General features: G+C 41.3%; 1 long non-coding RNA gene across 1 annotated transcript; it reads left to right on the top strand.

Annotated features, from left to right (window-relative positions):
- The first annotated feature begins 959 nt into the window (after positions 1–959).
- LOC131502612 (uncharacterized) lies at positions 960–3,273 on the top strand. The gene is made up of 3 exons (XR_009257093.1): positions 960–1,134; positions 1,496–1,582; positions 3,043–3,273. It is a non-coding gene; the product is annotated as an uncharacterized LOC131502612 (long non-coding RNA).
- The last annotated feature ends 14,338 nt before the right edge of the window (positions 3,274–17,611 follow it).

The raw sequence follows: 17,611 nt of genomic DNA, 5'->3' as shown, positions 1-17,611 counted from the left end.
GAATAGGGTGTTGGAGGAATAAAGCAAAAGCCTGCCACAAGAAAAAAGCCTAGGGCTATCAGGTGGGTACGAAACCAATCATCCACACGAGATTCATGAAGGGTAGCTGACTTTTGCTGCTCTCCCACAGGACAGGCAGGATCCCATGCTTAATCTCAGTGGGTCTGGGAAGGGTCCAAAGACCTGCTGGCTCGCTCTCTTCTATGTGACTGTGGAAGAGGGGCAGCCTGAGACTGCCTCGTGCATAATGAGAACTTCTGGATAGGGCCAGGACAAGGGCAAGGGGCTAACAACCTTCCCGTATGCCACCTACATTGCATTTCCATTTTCACATTTGGGGACTATCCATTTTGCCTCCGTAAAATAAACTCTGGGAGGCAGTCACTTGGGTTTAGGTCTCTGAATAACATCTCGGGGGTTAGAAGCGTACGGACTTGTTGCTTTACTCTGGATGTAGATACTCCCATGTATAATAGCAACAGCTGCCATTTGTTCAGACACAGCTGTGGGAACGTTACACTGATTAACTTATTTAACCACCACAGTAACCATATGCAAGAGGTACTATTTTCACTCCCATTTTACAGATGAGAAAACTGAGACTCAGAAAGCAAGTCGCTTGCTGAACGTCAACTAATAAGTGAGGGACCAGGATTGGAATCCAGGCATTTTGATCACAAGATCCCTCCTGTTTGTTTACATTCTACTCCCTCCTCTGTTGGATTCTCGTGATGTGAGTCACCCTGCATTACCACTGATGTGTGTCGGCTTCCTGTTACTAACTACAAGCTCTCTGAGGGCAGGGAGCTAATTCCACAGGTGCTATGGTAGCCTGCTCGGCCCGCCCCTTCATTCTCTCAGTCACCCCACTGGCTGGCTTGACTCTGTGAGGCCATACCATCACAGTGATGTGTGCTGACCTCATAGTAAGTGGCCCTACTTCAGAACCCTGAAGGCAGCAGAGCACCTCAGTTCAAAGGATAGAGAAGGAGCAGATAACTGGGCCACAGTTAAACTTTTTCCGATAAAAGAATTAAAATATTTAAATAATGGACAAATGCCCTAAGTTATTTTGCTTTTTTATTTTTGTGCTTTTAGTGGACTGTCACCTTCATTTACACGTAGCTGATTCTGGTGAGTAAAAATTAACTGGACAATAATAAGCTTAGAAAGTAACACTAGCTGGGGCGCCTGGGTGGCTCAGTTGGTTAAGCATCTGAGTCTTGACTTCCGCTCAGGTAATGATCTCAGAGTTTGTGAGCTCGAGCCCCACATCCGGCTCTGAGAGCGTGAAGCCTGCTCAGGATCCTCTCTCTCCCCTCTCTCTCTCTCTGCCCCTCCCCGACTTTCTCTCTCGCTCTCTCAAAATAAATAAATAAAGCTTTTAAAAAACAAGTGCCACTAGCCACTGGGGAAGTACAATTATATCCTAGAGTAATTACATTTTCCTGTGACAAGTTTTCAAGATAAGTAAAGAGTTGCAAATATTTTGCAGCACCCATAAAACTCCATGGATTGCCAAATGAATCAAATGAAAACAACAAAGCATATCAACACAATGAATATCCATCAAAACATTCAGGTATATCACACAAAATCCTCATTGCTAACCCTGATCATACGAACCTGACTGTAATTGTCACTTGATGCACATGTTTTAGTGGTAGAGAATATTAGTCCAGACATAGATGATTTGCAAGTGTTACGGCATCCTTTCGGGTTGTCTTTTGTTTGGCTCTGCATGTTTTGTTTGAATACTAGCGAAATTCTGTTGATCTCAAAAGACAGGAATCGACACTTGACAATCAGTAAAGTCAGAAGGTGAATATTTGTTGGAGATATGCAGTATGCAAAAACGATTCAACTTCTTACAAAGTAAATAGTATCTACATGGTATCATAACACTTAACTCGTGTTCGTCTTGGCCCCTCCCTGACACTGCCTTTCTTATTGTCTGATGAAGAGGCTTCTTACCCTAAAACAAAGCAGACCAAAGCAAATGGACTGTAACCTTAATGTTCCACATTAATGATGGCAAATACTTGATGTGGATACTTGCAAATACAGTAAAATAATTCTACTGGACATGGAGTGCTTTACATTAATTTTATTAACATTCAACATTTTAGCCACAGGAAAACTACATTTCCAGCTCCTTGTACAATTCCGAGTTATTTCCTAAGCTTCCTAAACCAATCTCTAACCTGTCACCTCCCTCAGATCTCCTCCTTCTAAGCAGGAGCCCTACCTTCTGCCCTTCCCTACTACTCTAGGGACATCAAGGGAAGTTGAGGGCAAGTGAGGATCCATAGCCATTCCCAGGGACACTGCTGCATGACTGCAGAGGGTACCAGTGTGGCCACCAATAGCCTGTGCAAACTGGAGACAGATGTCCCCTCAGGACAAATGGATTTGGGAAAAGGTGCCCCTCGAGATTAACGAATTAGTCACATATCCCCCCCTTGCTGGACATATTAGAAATGAGAACCCTCTGTGGGCTTATACTGCCCTGTGGGTTCCTAGCATAGCAAACAGAACACAGGCTGATCTTCAAGCCTTACTGCCCACTCTCACCCACTAGGTGCCTTTGTGCAGCACACAAATTCTGCAACCGCACACAGCAGTCCTATGAGTGGCACTTCTGGTGGTTTCTCTTCTGTCTTGGCCCTCCTGGAACTCTCTGAGACCACGTGATGCAGAGCGCTAAGAGCCAGGAGGCCACGGCTGTGCTTGCAGCTTTCTCCCCTCCTGAAAGGTGTCCTTTTTCCTTATCTTTGGCATATTTGCTCACTGCCTGCCGTGAGCAAGCCACCGCTCCTCACCCATCTACTGGGGGTGTGAGCCTCAGGACACCTTTCAGCTCCAGTAGGCTGTGCCACCTCATCCTGGACCAGTGAAGGGACAGAAAGTGAGGGAAGGGAAGGAGTGGGGTTTGAGATAGTCAACTCACCTTGTTCGGTTTACGGAATAATATAGCTATAACACCTGTTGCTCTTTTAACCAATTTATACCAACAATAATTCCTCTGTGTTTTTATTCCAGGTATAATGAAAAACAAGAGTACCACCTCCAAGATGAAAATCGAGCGAGACAATGATATAGCATATGCTATACCTAAAAGATACATCAAATGGAATATAAGGAATATGGATTTATAAAACTCAATCCATAGTTTCCCTTTCATATACAACCACACAACCGGAAACAATAAATGCATCATGTAATCAGAAAAGTATGGCCACTATTTTTTCAGCCAAATATATTGCAAGTGTCATTGCGAGTCAGGAATTCAGATTCTTAACAATGCAGGAGAGAAGTACTTTGATAAGGGACAGGAGGTAGACAAAATAAGGGAGCTAGGCATTAAGTGGGAATTTAATTTGTATTTGATTATATGGACTGTACAATGTAGTCTCCTTTTTTGTCTGTTTACAATGGTGTTTCTGAGTTTTTAGGTATATCTGATTTTTCTCTTCTTTTCCCCTGTGGGAATGACAATACAATTTACAAATACATCGCTGATACACAAAGTTAAAACAAAATTAAGAGAATTGTTTTTCTTTTTAAGCAGTGGTTCCACATAGACTAGCTCTTGCTAAAGTAATTTTAATCGTGTACGTAGCTAGCCACCTACCTTCCTCTGACAGGTGGAATGACTATTTTTTGCAACATATAAGTGTATACTGAACAGCACACACACTATTAGATAAGCAATTGCATATTAACTAGGTGGTATTTAGTATCAACTAATGATGATGATGATGATGATGATGATGATAACCACTAAATTATAACCATCACATATTTCACATCAGTGTTTTCCAAGATAATGGGGATGTGCTCTTGAGTTGCTTCAGGGTCCCAATCCTTTAAAAATAGATCATAACATAACATTATTTAGTAAATGGAAAATATCATAGTGCATCACATATATTAAATTGTTATCCCCAGGGCACCTGGCTGGCTCAGTCGAAAATGCATGAGACTCTCAATTTTGGGGTTCTGAGTTCAAGTCCCAAATAGAGTGTAGAGATTACTTAGATAAATCAGACTAAAAAACTGTTATTACATGTATTAAATATTTTATGACACTTTCTTGTTATACACAGTGAGCACACGCGCGCGCACACACACCACTGCGTTGTGATATAAAATGTATTTCCAGAGATGGGGCACCTGGATGGCTCAGTTAAGTGTCCAATTCTTGATTTCAGCTCAGGTCATGATCTCACAGTTTGTGAGACTGAGCCCCACATCGGGCTCTCTGGTGACAGCACAGAGCCTGCTTGGGATTCTTTCTCCCTCTCTCCCTGCCCCTCCCTTGCTTGTGCATGCACACACTCTCTCCAGATACACAGACCTCAAGAAATAAATAAAATAAAATATTTCCTATCATGGTCAAAAAATTTCTGAAAGCCACGGTTCTAGATACCAGTCATCTCCCAATGACCCGCCCAGAAACATGGTGTCATGAAATGAACATACTATTCCAGTTGAAGTCTTTACAGTGCAGATCAGAAAAGGATAACCATCTTCTTTTTCATGAGATACTTATTCTTATTAGCCCAGCCTGTGATAATATCAGGAGGGTTTGTTTTTTTTTTTAAATATGGATCACACTGTTTGCACATATCAAGCTTGTGGTCAAGCTCAAGTTCTTTCAAGTTGTATTATCAAGCTTAAATTAGCATTACACAAAAGTGAGCCATGATGTGTCCTCCTATTACTAGCAGGAAGAGGTAGAACTCTGAACACAACCCATATATTCTGATTCCGACTCCAGCATTCAAATATATCACATCATAAAGAATTTAAAGAATTATAAACTTATCTGTTCAACTAAAATTAAGTAGGAAAAAAAACCTGAGCATACAGCCATGTAAAGTGTAGTTATTTTTTCATGTAGCCATTTTAGGACTACTTTGAAGTAAGCAAATCTAGGCAAAATGGAAAACAAATTCAAAGAAACCTTGCTATTGACAAAAAGTACCTGGAATATTTGTTACTGAGCTATCTACTTTGGTTATCTAGTTATGTGGATGATCTCAATCTGCATTGATTCAATTAATTCAAATGTGCAATCCTTGTGTATTTCATTAATGTGCACAAATATCAAAATAAATACAAAGTTTTCAAAAATAATTCCCCAAAATTTAAATTGAAAGGATACGCCCCTGATCATTCAGTGCTCCATTAAGGAGCTGAGCTAAAGCAATCTCTGTTTCCATATTTGGCTTACCCAATCTGAGTATCTTTAACAATGTTTAATACAGGCCAAATTCTTCACATCAACCAGCATGCTTCTGGAATGCCCTCCTTCTCTTCCTCCTGGCTCTTATAACACAAATAAGTTAAGTCAAAAATTACTTTTTATTACATAAGCCAAATAAAATTAAGACAGTATGTTAGAAAACATAAAAATTTTCATTATCCCCTAAAGAGTGAATAATGGGAAACAGCTGTTAGATGATCCACACTTTGGGATTATCAGGGCCACTCCCTTCTTACTTAGTACATAAATTTGAGAACTGACTATAATGGTTTAAAGGTCTATTCCTACCATCCTTCTCTACTAACCCACACCCATAAGAGACTCAGAGACTCATACAGACAGTGGTACATCTTTCTAGTAAAATGGTCACATGATTAAGGCGATGATTCCCAGGAGAAGGGGCCAAGATGGTGGAACAGCATGGAAGGTTTTTTTGCATCTCTCATCCCTGAAATGCAGCCAGATCAACACCAAACCATCTCACACACCTAGAAAACTTATTTGAGGATTAACACAACGATCTGCACAACCTGAATCACAGAACTCAGCAGGTACGTGGCACAGAGAGGTGAACTGGGGGAGACAGAAGCCGCAGAGGGCAGGGAGCCGCTATTGCGTGCGGAGACAGGACGGAGACAGGTGGGTGGGGGAGAATACGGGAAAAGCACCCCTCCCCAAAAGTAGCTGGAGAGAAAGTGGAAAAGTGGAAACAGGCACAGCGACTGAACTAAAAAGGGAAAAAGGAGAAAGGAGAGGGTTTAAGTTCCAGTAAGACTCTATAAACAGGGGGAGCACAGAGTCTGAAACTCCACAGCTTGTTACCGGGCGGTGCTCTGGTGGGAAGGGCTAATCCCCAGGAGCAGAGAGCGAGGTCCGAGGGCCACATGGGAAGAGGCAGGTCCCCCGCTGGGAGGACATTTGGTAGAGGCTGTGCGGCCACCCAAAAGGCAAAGGTCCCAGAGGACCCTGGAGAACAGTCACATTTGCTGATGTTGGAGTGAGGACGTTAAGGGTGAACCTGGTTCCAGGTGTGTGTTGTGATTTTCCACAATCCCTGAAATGCTGCCGCTCCACGATCACATGAACTTTTTCTGGGGTGGGCTGGCACCCAGCCGCAGTCTCTGGGCATCGGCAGCAGCACAGTCCCGCGAACATTCCTGGGTGTGGCTGGCACTCAGCCACTGCTGGGTGAGACCCTCCCGCAGAGGGTCTGAGCAGGTCAAAGCCGCAGTCCCTCAGAAGAGAGGTGTTGGGAAACACAGCTGCATCTGAAATAAAACTCAGGAGGGAGGTGCCGCCTGGCAGCCTGATGGTTTGGTCACAGACAGTGTAAAAGCGGGAAGTGGACGGAAGCTAGAGACAAAGGATGGGTGCGAGACTACTGGTCAGGGAGAGTACAGAGTTCCGATACTAGAGACTGGGTAGCTGGGTGACGCCATTGTCATCCCTCCCACCCATGTGCATACACACCTACAAGCACCACAACGATCCACCCCAGTAAGCTAAGCAGTGCCATCTAGTGGATAAGGGAGGCTTTACACTAACCCTTGCCCAACTAGGCCAACCTCACTTTTCAGGAATACCACAAGTCTCTCCACCTGCTTAGTTTACAGACTATAAAGTGCATCACAGTTCGACTTCTAGGGGAAACCAATGTAATTCAATTGTACTTCAGTCTGTTTGCTGGTCCATCTATTCAATTTCTTTTTCTTTTTCTTTTTCTTTTCTTATTCTTGAATACAGAAAGAGAAAAAAGTTATTTTTATTTTCCATTTTGAGTAAAAAGATATTTCTTTTTTCTACCATATTTTTTACTTTTTTGTAAATTTTTTATATTCTATTTTACCTCCATCATTTCATTTATTCTATTTTATTGTATTCATTTTTTCAAATTTTCAAACGTTTTCCTTTTTTTCTTTTCTTATCTTTCCCTTTTTTTTTTTTGAATCGATCAAGTTTCTTTCAAAACAAGACCAAACCACACCTAGGATCTAGCACTCTTTATTTGATTTTTCTGTGTTGTTTTTAATTTTTCAGTTTTATTTTACTTTATTAATTCCTTTTCTTCCTTCAAAATGATGAAATGAAGGAATTCACCCCAAAAGAAAGAACAGGAAGAAATGACAGCCAGAGAATTAATCAACAGAGATACAAGCAAGATGTCTGAACCAGAATTCAGAATCACGAAAATAAGAATACTAGCTGGGGTTGAAAATAGATTAGAATCCCTTTCTGCAGAGATAAAAGAAGTAAAAGCTAGTCAGGATGAAATAAAAAATGCTATAACTGGGGCGCCTGGGTGGCGCAGTTGGTTAAGCGTCCGACTTCAGCCAGGTCACGATCTCACGGTCCGTGAGTTCGAGCCCCGCATCAGGCTCTGGGCTGATGGCTCGGAGCCTGGAGCCTGTTTCCGATTCTGCGTCTCCCTCTCTCTCTGCCCCTCCCCCGTTCATGCTCTGTCTCTCTCTGTCCCAAAAATAAAAAAAATTAAAAACGTTGAAAAAAAAAAATTACAAAAAAAATGCTATAACTAAGTTGCAATCTCAAATGGATGCCACGGTGGCAAGGATGGATGAGGCAGAGCAGTGAATCGGTGATATAGAGGACAAACTTATGGGGAATAATGAAGCAGAAAAAAAGAGGGAGACTGAGGCAAAGAACATGATATAAGAATTAGACAACTCAGTGACTCATTAACAAGGAATATTATCAGAATCATAGGGTTCCCAGAAGATGAAGAGACAGAAAAAGGGGTAGAAGGTTTATGTGAGCAAATCATAGTGGAAAACATTCCTAACCTGGGGAAAGACACAGACATCAAAATCCAGGAAACACAAGGGACTCCCATTAGATTCAACAAAAACCGACCATCAACAAGGCATATCATAGTCAAATTCACAAATACTCAGGCAAGAAAAGAATCGTGAAAGCAGCAAGGGAAAAAAGTCCTTAACCTACAAGGAAAGACAGATCAGGTTTGCAGTAGACCTATCCACAGAAACTTGGCAGGCCAGAAAGGAGTGGCAGGATATATTCAATGTGCTGAATCAGAAAAATATGTAGCCAGAATTCTTTATCCAGCAAGGCTGTCATTCAAAATAGAAGGAGAGATTAAAAGTTTCCCAGATAAACAAAATTAAAGGAGTTTGAAAAAAAAAAAAATTAAAGGAGTTTGTGACCAATAAACCAGCCCTGCAAGAAATTTTAAGGGGGACTCTCTGAGGGGAGAAAAGGTGAAAAAAAAAATACCAAAAGCAACAAAGACTAGAAAGGACCAGAGAACACCACCAGAACCTCCAACTCTAAGGCAACATAATGGAAATAAATTCATATCTTTCAATACTCACTGTAAACATCAATGGACTAGAGGCACCCTGGTGGCTCAGTTGGTTAAGCATCTGACCTCAGCTCAGATCATGATCTCATGGTTCATGGGTTTGAGCCCCACGTCAGGCTCTGTGCTGACATCCCAAAGCTTGGAGCCTGCTTTGGATTCTGTGTCTCCCTCTCTCTCTGCCCCTCTCCCGCTTGTGCTCTGTTTCTCTCTCTCTCTCAAAAATAAATAAATGTTAAAAATTACCAAAAAAATCGATGGATTAAATGCTCCAATCAAAAGACACAGGGTAACAGAATGGATAAGAAAACCAGATCCATCTATATGCTGCTTCAAGAGATCCACTTTATACCTAAAGACACCTTCAGATTGAAAATAAGGGGATGGAGAACCATCTATCATGCTAACGGTCAACAAAAGAAAGCCGGAGTAGCCATACTTATATCAGACAATCTAGACTCTAAAATAAAGACTATATCAAGAGATGCAGAAGGGCATTATATCATAATCAAGGGATCTATCCACCAAGAAGACCTAACAATTGTAAACATGTATGCGCCAAATGTGGGAGCACCCAAATATACAAACCAATTAATCACAAACATAAAGAAACTCATTGATAGTAATACCATAATAGTAGGAGATTTCAACACCCCACTTACAGCAATGAACAGGTCATCTAAACAGAAAATCAACAAGGAAACAATGGCTTTGAATGACACACTGGACCAGATGGACTTAACAGATACATTCAGAACATTTCATCCTAAAGCAGCAGAATATACATTCTTCTCCAGTGCACATGGAACGTTCTCCAGAATAGACCACATACTGGGACACAAATCAGCCCTAAGTAAGTACAAAAAGATCGAAATCATACTGTGCATATTTCAGACCATGCTATGAAACTCAAAAGCAACCACAAGAAAAAAATTGGAAAGGTAACAAATACTTGGAGACTGAAGAACATCCTACTAAAGAATGAATGGGCTAACCACGCAGTTAAAGAGGAAATTAAAAAGCACATGGAAGCCAATGAAAATGATAATACTACAGCCCAAAACCTCTGGGATGCAGCAAAGGCAGTCATAAGAGGAAAGTATATAGCAATCCAGGCCTTTCTAAAGAAGGAAGAAAGATCTCAGATACAACCTAATCTTATGCCTTAAAGAGCTGGAAAAAAACAACAAATAAAACCCCAAACCAGCAGAAGACAGGAAATAATAAAGATTAGAGCAGAAATCAATGATATCGAAACCAAAAAAACAGCAGAACAGATCCGTGAAACCAGAAGCTGCTTCTTTGAAAGAATTAACAAAATTCATAAGCCCCTCGCCAGTTTGATCAAAAAGAAAAAGGAAATGACCCAAATATATAAAATCAAGAATGAAAGAGGAGAGATCACAAACAACACAGCATAAATACAAACAATAATATGAGAATATTATGAGCAATTATATGCCAATAAAATGGGCCATCTGGAAGAAATGGACAAATTTCTAGAAACATAAACTACCAAAACTGAAACAGGAAGAAATAGAAAATTTGAACAGACCCACAACCAGTAAGGAAATCAAATGAGTAATCAACTCCCAAAAAATAAGAGTCCAGGGCTGGATAGCTTTCCAGGGGAATTCTAGCAAACATTTAAGGAAGAGTTAACACCTATTCTCTTGATGCTGTTCCAAAAAATAGAAATGGAAGGAAAACTTCCAAACTCTTTCTATGAATCCAGCATTACCTTGATTCCAAAGCCAGACAGAGATCCCACTAAAAAGGAGAACTATAGACCAATTTCCCTGATGAACATGGATATAAAAATCCTCAACAAGATACTAGCTGACCAGATTCAACAATACATTAGAAAAATTATTCACGACCAAGTGGGATTTAGACCTGGGATGCAGGGCTGGTTCAATATCTGCAAAACAATTAACGTGATTCATCACATCAATAAAAGAAAGGACAAGAGCAATATGATCCTCTCAATAGATGCAGAGAACGTATTTAACAAAATACAGCATCCTTTCTTGGTAAAAACCCTCAAGAAAGTAGGGATAGAAGGATCATACCTCAAGATCATAAAAGTCATGTATGAACAACCCACCGTTAATATCATCCTCAAAGAGGAAAACCTGAGCACTTTCCCCCTAAGGTCAGGAATGCCACAGGGATATCCACTCTTGCCACTGTTACTCAACATAATATTGGAAGTCTTTGCCTCAGCAAACAGACAACACAAAGAAATAAAAGGCATCCAACTCAGAAAATAGGAATTCAAACTTTCACTCTTTGCAGATGACATGATACTCTATATGGAAAAACCAAAAGATTCTACCAAAAAACTGCTAGAACTGATCCATGAATTCAGCAAAGCCACAAGATATAAAATCAATGCACAGAAATCGGTTGCATTCCTATACATCAATAATGAAGCAACAGAAAGGGAAATCAAGGAATTGATCCCATTCACAATTGCACCAAAAACCATAAGATACCTAGGAATAAATCTTACCAAAGAAGTGAAAAATCTATACACTGAAAACTATAGAAAGCTTAGGAAGGAAATTGAAGACACAAAAAAATGGAAAAATATTCCATGTTCCTGGATAGGAAGAACAAATATTGTTAAAATGTCAATACTACCCAAAGCAATCTACATATTCAATGCAATAGCTATCAAAATAACACCAGCATTCTTCATGGAGCTAGAACAAACAATCCTAAAATTTGTATGGAACCAGAAAAGACCCCAGATAGCCAAAGCAATCTTGAAAAAGAAAACCAAAGCTGGAGGCATCACAATCCCGGACTTCAAGATGTATTACAAAGCTGTAATCATCAAGACAGTATGGTACTGGCACAAAAACAGACACTCAGATCAATGGAACAGAATAGAAAACCCAGAAATGGACCCATAAACATATGGCCAACTAATCTTTGACAAAGCAGGAAAGAATATTCAATGGAATAAAGACCACAAAAGGTGCTGGAAAAACTGGACAGCAACATGCAGAAAAAGGAACCTGGACCACTTTCTTACACCATATACAAAAATAAACTCAAAGTGGGTGAAATACCTAAAGGTAAGACAGGAAGCCATCGAAATCCCAGAGGAGAAAGCAGGCAAAAACCTCTTTCACCTCAGCCGCAGCAACTTCTTACTTAACACGTCTCCAGAAGCAAGGGAAAGAAAAGCAAAAATGAACTACTGGGACCTCATCAAAATAAAAAGCTTCTGCACAGCGAAGGAAACCATCAGCAAAACCAAAAGGCAACCAACCGAATGGGAGAAGATAGTTAGTTGCAAATGACATATCAGATAAAGGGTTAGTATCCAAAATCTATAAAAAACTTATCAAACTCAACACCCAAAAAGCAAATAATCCAGTGAAGAAATGGTCAAAAGACATGAATAGACACTTCTCCAAAAAGGACATCCAGATGGCCAACAGACACAAAAAAAGATGCTCATCATCAGGGAAATACAAATCAAAACCACAATGAGATATCACCTCACACCTGTCAAAATGGCTAAAAATAACAACTCAGGCAACAACAGATGTTGGCAAGGATGCGGAGAAAGAGGGTCTCTTTTGCATTGTTGGTGGGAATGCAAACTGGTGCAGCCACTCTGGAAAAAAGGATGGAGGTTTCTCAAAAAACTAAAAATAGAACTACCCCACGGCCCAGCAATTGCACTACTAGGCATTTATCCAAGGGATACAGGTATGCTGTTTCGAAGGGACACATGCACCCCCATGTTTATAGCAGCACTGTCGACGATAGTCAAAGTATGGAAAGAGCCCAAATGTCCACTGACGGCTGAAGGGATAAAGAAGATGTGGTATATATATATACAGTGGAGTATTACTCAGGAATCAAAAAGAATGAAATCTTGCCATTTGCAGCTACATGGATGGAACTAGAGGGTATGATGCTAAGCAAAATTAGTCAGAGAAAGACAAGTATCATATGACTTCACTCATATGAGGACTTAAAGATACAAAACAGATGAACATAAGGGAAGGGAAGCAAAAATAATATAAAAAGAGGGAGGGGGGCAAAACATAAAAGACTCTTAAATATACAGAACAAATGGAGGGTTGCTGGAGGGGTTGTGGGAGGGGGGATGGGCTAAATGGGGAAGGGGCACGAAGGAATGTACTCCTGAAATCACTGTTGCACTAGATGCTAACTTAGATGAAAAATTTTTAATTAATTAATTAATTTTAAAAAAAGAATATCAAAGCAAAAATAAAAGATGATGATTCCCAGTTAAAATTTATTCCCAAATCCATATATAGTAATGTAAAAGAGCCCAACTGGTTCTATCAAAATGTTAAAACACCATTATTGGTGGTGGAAAAAGATATCCAGGAAGACAAAGATGTGTTCTTTCAGGGAGTAAATCTACCAGTTTAATCTATCAGATTCAGGTTTACATGAAAGCCAACCTAGCAATGATAATATGACTTTCAAGGACAATGCTAAATGGGATTTAATTCCATTAAAGATAATCAAGATGAATATCCAGGGCCAAAGCTACAGAAATAGGGCAGTTTTCATCAAATTATACTGAGGGTCAAACAGCTTATTCGGTTGCTTCATTTTGCAGGGAAATTCTAAGCATCTAAAACAGGGTTCTGTGAACAAACTGTTTTCTTAGACAAAACATGTCCCATAAACATACATATGGAACCTGTGTTATTCCTACACACAGGAATACACAGACGGGGATCTCTTCCACCCATGCCAACTGCTTTGATCTGATGAAGAAATGTGACCCACACCCACTTAATTGTGTCCCTAACATCAGAGAATGTTAGGGAAAATGTTCACCCCAGTGAAAGATCCCTATTTTAGAGGCATGTCTATAATAAAAGTATTCTGCATTATACTAATAATACGAATGCAACATATATGATCATATAAACCTGATTTTGTAAAGTTCTAAGATTTCTGGCTACCTCTTTTCTTTTCTTTCTTTTTTTTTTTTTTTTGAGAGAGAGGGAGGGAGAGAGAGAATGAACAGGGAAGTGGGGGGAGAGAAAGAATCCCAAGAATCCCATTCAGGCTGCACGCTCAGCACAGAGCCCAGTGTGGGGCTCAATCCCACGACCCTGGGATCATGGCCTGAGCAGAAATGAAGAGTCGGGCATTCAACCCACTGAGAAGTCCAGGAGCCCCCGGTTACCTGCTTAAGAAAATACAAAGCGAAAACATTTAGGCAGTAGTTATGTACAGGTTACCTCTTACGATTCAAGGCATACACAGAAAGGCATTCAAAAGGACTAAGGGGCCCAAGAGACATAGAGATAATGGACAGTTACTACAGTAGATGGGCAGCGTCATACTCTATGGAAAACAAAACTTTAATATTATCTCTAGCAGAGGTTAAAAACTTCTCTATATTCTTTATAAACTTTAAAGGGTGTGGGAAAACCATTTTAAACTGCAATTTTCAGCATCCTTTTGTGGCAACTAGCACATATTCCCTTGGAATTCCACTGTTCCCACTTTTATCTTCCCATACTTTTTTCTGACTCTTTTTGCTTCTACTTTTACTCTTCAACAATTAGGAACTCAATAACACCTTGCCTAAATATGAATTATGAAATGCAGAGGGAGATTAGTATTAGAAAGAAGAGACTAAGGAAAAATGAAAATCTGGAAAAGCTGTTTCAAGGAAGATACAGAATGAATGCCAGTAGTCACGAAATCTCTCTTTACTGGGCCTTTCGGAACTCCCGCCACTCGGGAGTACATTTCCCTGATGGGCCCAGCAGCCGCGCTCTGCGATCTATCCCTGCATTTACACCGAAGCCACGCTTCCCACGAGCTGCTCGTAGGCAGTGACTGAGCAAGGCCAGGATGGTGACGCAGGCCCGTTCCTGCCTGACGCAGAACACCTCTGCAGCCAGCTTCAGTTCAGACACCCCCGGCCCTGCCCATTGGCCTCGCCACACTTGCTTAGAATGGCTCTTAGTCTAAGATTCTTTCACGCGTCCCTCCCACTCCATTTCCTTCATAAGGATTAAACTGCATTGTGATCTTTCAGCTCTCCCAGCCTCCTCTGGCAACCTTCACATTTTCCCAGAAAGCATTCTTCCTAATAATTCTCGGGACGTCTGAACCCACCTGAGCATCTGCTTCTTGGGGACCAGAACTTGCACAAAAGGTACCGAGCGTGGGCCGAGAAAACAGGCAAGAAGACTCATATCTGGGGACTGGCTCACCCACGACCCAGTAGAGGAAGAGGACGGCATCCTGGTTGGTAGACGGAACACGGATGGTCTCTGGCACCCAGTGGTTGTAGAAGTGCTGAGGGTTCCCCAGTGCTGACCTGAGGGATGTCCCTAGTGGAGGCAAATGCTGTTGCAGGTGTGACAGTTAAGGCATTTGAGAGATGAGGGTGTAATAGTGCCTCCCAAAACAGAGTAGTTGGCCAGTTACCGGTAAGTTGTACTGATGCCCTTGAGAGGGATAAAGGAGAGTCTGTGGGCCTCTAACGAGTAGTTCATGGCCAAGTGTGAGAGCAAAGCGTCAGGGTAGCTCGCAAAGAGGCTGTTATCTCCCGCAGTGAAGAGCAAACACAACTAAAACCTTAACTGTTGAAGATGCAGGGTTAGAGATGCTTGGCCAAGGTAAGATGAGTTATGGAAATCTCAGGGCCCTGGTGGAGGAAACGTTGGGACACTGAACGATGAAAACAGAACATCTATCTGAATGGAAGTCCCTGAAGATGGATCCCAGAAGTGGCCCAACCTTCCCTAGTAAGTACAAGCACTTCCCCTATACTAGAAAATGCTGCCAGGCAACAGACGCTAGGGCAAGGAGCTGCCTTAACCCCCTCTCCCGAGTACCTCCTACGACCGATAGCTGAGGTGAAACTCCAGTGTAACCCAGATGATGATGTGCTGGGCCTGATAAGTGAGGAATGTGACCGTATGCCGAGAAAACTGTAAACATGACCCTGTGTGTGTCTGTAGGATCCACGGGATCCATGGGAGCATTCCTGAGATGGCATCCTGAGGCTGTTGGCTGCAGGGGGCTGGAACATAAGACTTAATCAGGAGCTCATTGACTTGGGAGTACTTTCTTCAGACACAAGATTTAACACCCTAGTGAGGACCTCGTGGGTGCACATATGTTACTGGGGGCATTTTAGTAGCCTGGAGAAAGCTATGGCCAATATTCAGCAAGAAAAAAATATTTGGGACGGTAGAAAAAGGAATAAAGGGACTGTCGGAGTGAGCAGGAGTGTGGGAATCGTACAGCGGAGAGTCCGGCAAATCCTCTCCCCAAAGGAAAGGAGAAAACCGGCCAAAGTTGTCAAAAACAGTTATTTCAGGACTCTGTAAATTGACCAAAGGCACACAACAGATTGAAAAGCTTTTATACAAGAGAATGCGCTGAACTTCTGTGTCTTTGATGTTGAGCTCCTATCCCCAAACTGCTCTGGTAGAATTATTGCCCTGTGGCCAGAGGGCCCTGACTCAAGAAAAAGCCCAAAGCCAAGGGGCAGCGACAAAAATAACAGACCTTAGTGTTAAACAACTGGGAAAGGCTGTTGTCACAGCTGCTTGGAGCTGCAGTCCTACATGGGACAAGCAACATACCAGCCAGAAATGGAAAGAGAAACAAAATAGCCATAGTGAGCCCTGACAGGCTACCAGATATTTCCGGTGTCCTGGAAGGCTTTACACACACGAGGCTGCTTGCCCTCAGAAGATGCATATCCACAAAGCTCAGCAAACTCCAAAGAGACAAACGCAGAGATTTATGCCTAAATTCTTCGTAATCTAAGTGTTAAAAGCAGTTAAAAAAAAAAAACAAAAAAAACAGACTCATCACATACAGGGAAACGCAGAAAATTAACAGTCGAATTCTCGTCAAAAGCAACGGAGGCCAGAAAGCATTGGGAGACATACCAAATTATAGAAAAAGGGGAAAAAATCATCAATTAATAATCCTATATCTAGAAAAACTATCCTTCAAAAATGAAGGAGAAATCGTTCTAGAAAAACAGACTGAGAGAATCCATCACTAGCACACCTGCCCTACAAGAAATATTAAGAGAAATCCTTCAAGTTTAAAGAAGGGACACCAGATGGTAACTTGAATTCACATGAAGAAAACTATTATCTGGTAAAGGTGATGATATAGTTCATTATAAACATGGTATACACTTCACTTTTATCCTCTTACCTTAAGATATAACTGCATAAAATAATAATTATAAAATTGAATGATTGGACTTATATAAAGATGGAATATACATGAAAAAATAGCACAAAGGAGAGATGAGGGAATGGAACAATATTAAAGAAAATGTTTATATTTTACCAGAATTAAGTTAGCATTCACTAAAGTGGGTTGTGATATGTTAAGATACATGTCGTTTCCGATTCTGTGTCTCCCTCTCTCTCTGCCCCTCCCCCGTTCATGCTCTGTCTCTCTCTGTCCCAAAAATAAATAAAAAATGTTGAAAAAAAAAAAAAATTAAAAAAAAAAAAAAAAAAAGGGGCGCCTGGGTGGCGCAGTCGGTTAAGCGTCCGACTTCAGCCAGGTCACGATCTCGCGGTCCGTGAGTTCGAGCCCCGCGTCAGGCTCTGGGCTGATGGCTCGGAGCCTGGAGCCTGTTTCCGATTCTGTGTCTCCCTCTCTCTCTGCCCCTCCCCCGTTCATGCTCTGTCTCTCTCTGTCCCAAAAATAAATAAAAAATGTTGAAAAAAAAAAAATTTTAAATAAAAAAAAAAAAAAAGATACATGTCGTAAGGACACCTGGATGGCTCAGTCAGTTAAGCATCCAACTTCAGCTCAGGTCATGATCTCACAGTTCATGGGTTCGAGCCCTGCATCAGGCTCTCTGCTGTCAGTGTGGAGCCTGCTTCTGATCCTCTGTCCCCCTATCTCTCTCTGCCCCTGCCCTGCTTGCACACACACTCTCTCTCTCTCTCTCTCTCTCTCAAAAATAAACATTAAAAAAAAAAAGATGTATA

Source organism: Neofelis nebulosa, chromosome X (genome assembly GCF_028018385.1).
Source record: "Neofelis nebulosa isolate mNeoNeb1 chromosome X, mNeoNeb1.pri, whole genome shotgun sequence".
NCBI lineage: Eukaryota > Metazoa > Chordata > Mammalia > Carnivora > Felidae > Neofelis > Neofelis nebulosa.
This window is presented reverse-complemented; position numbering and strand designations above follow the sequence as displayed.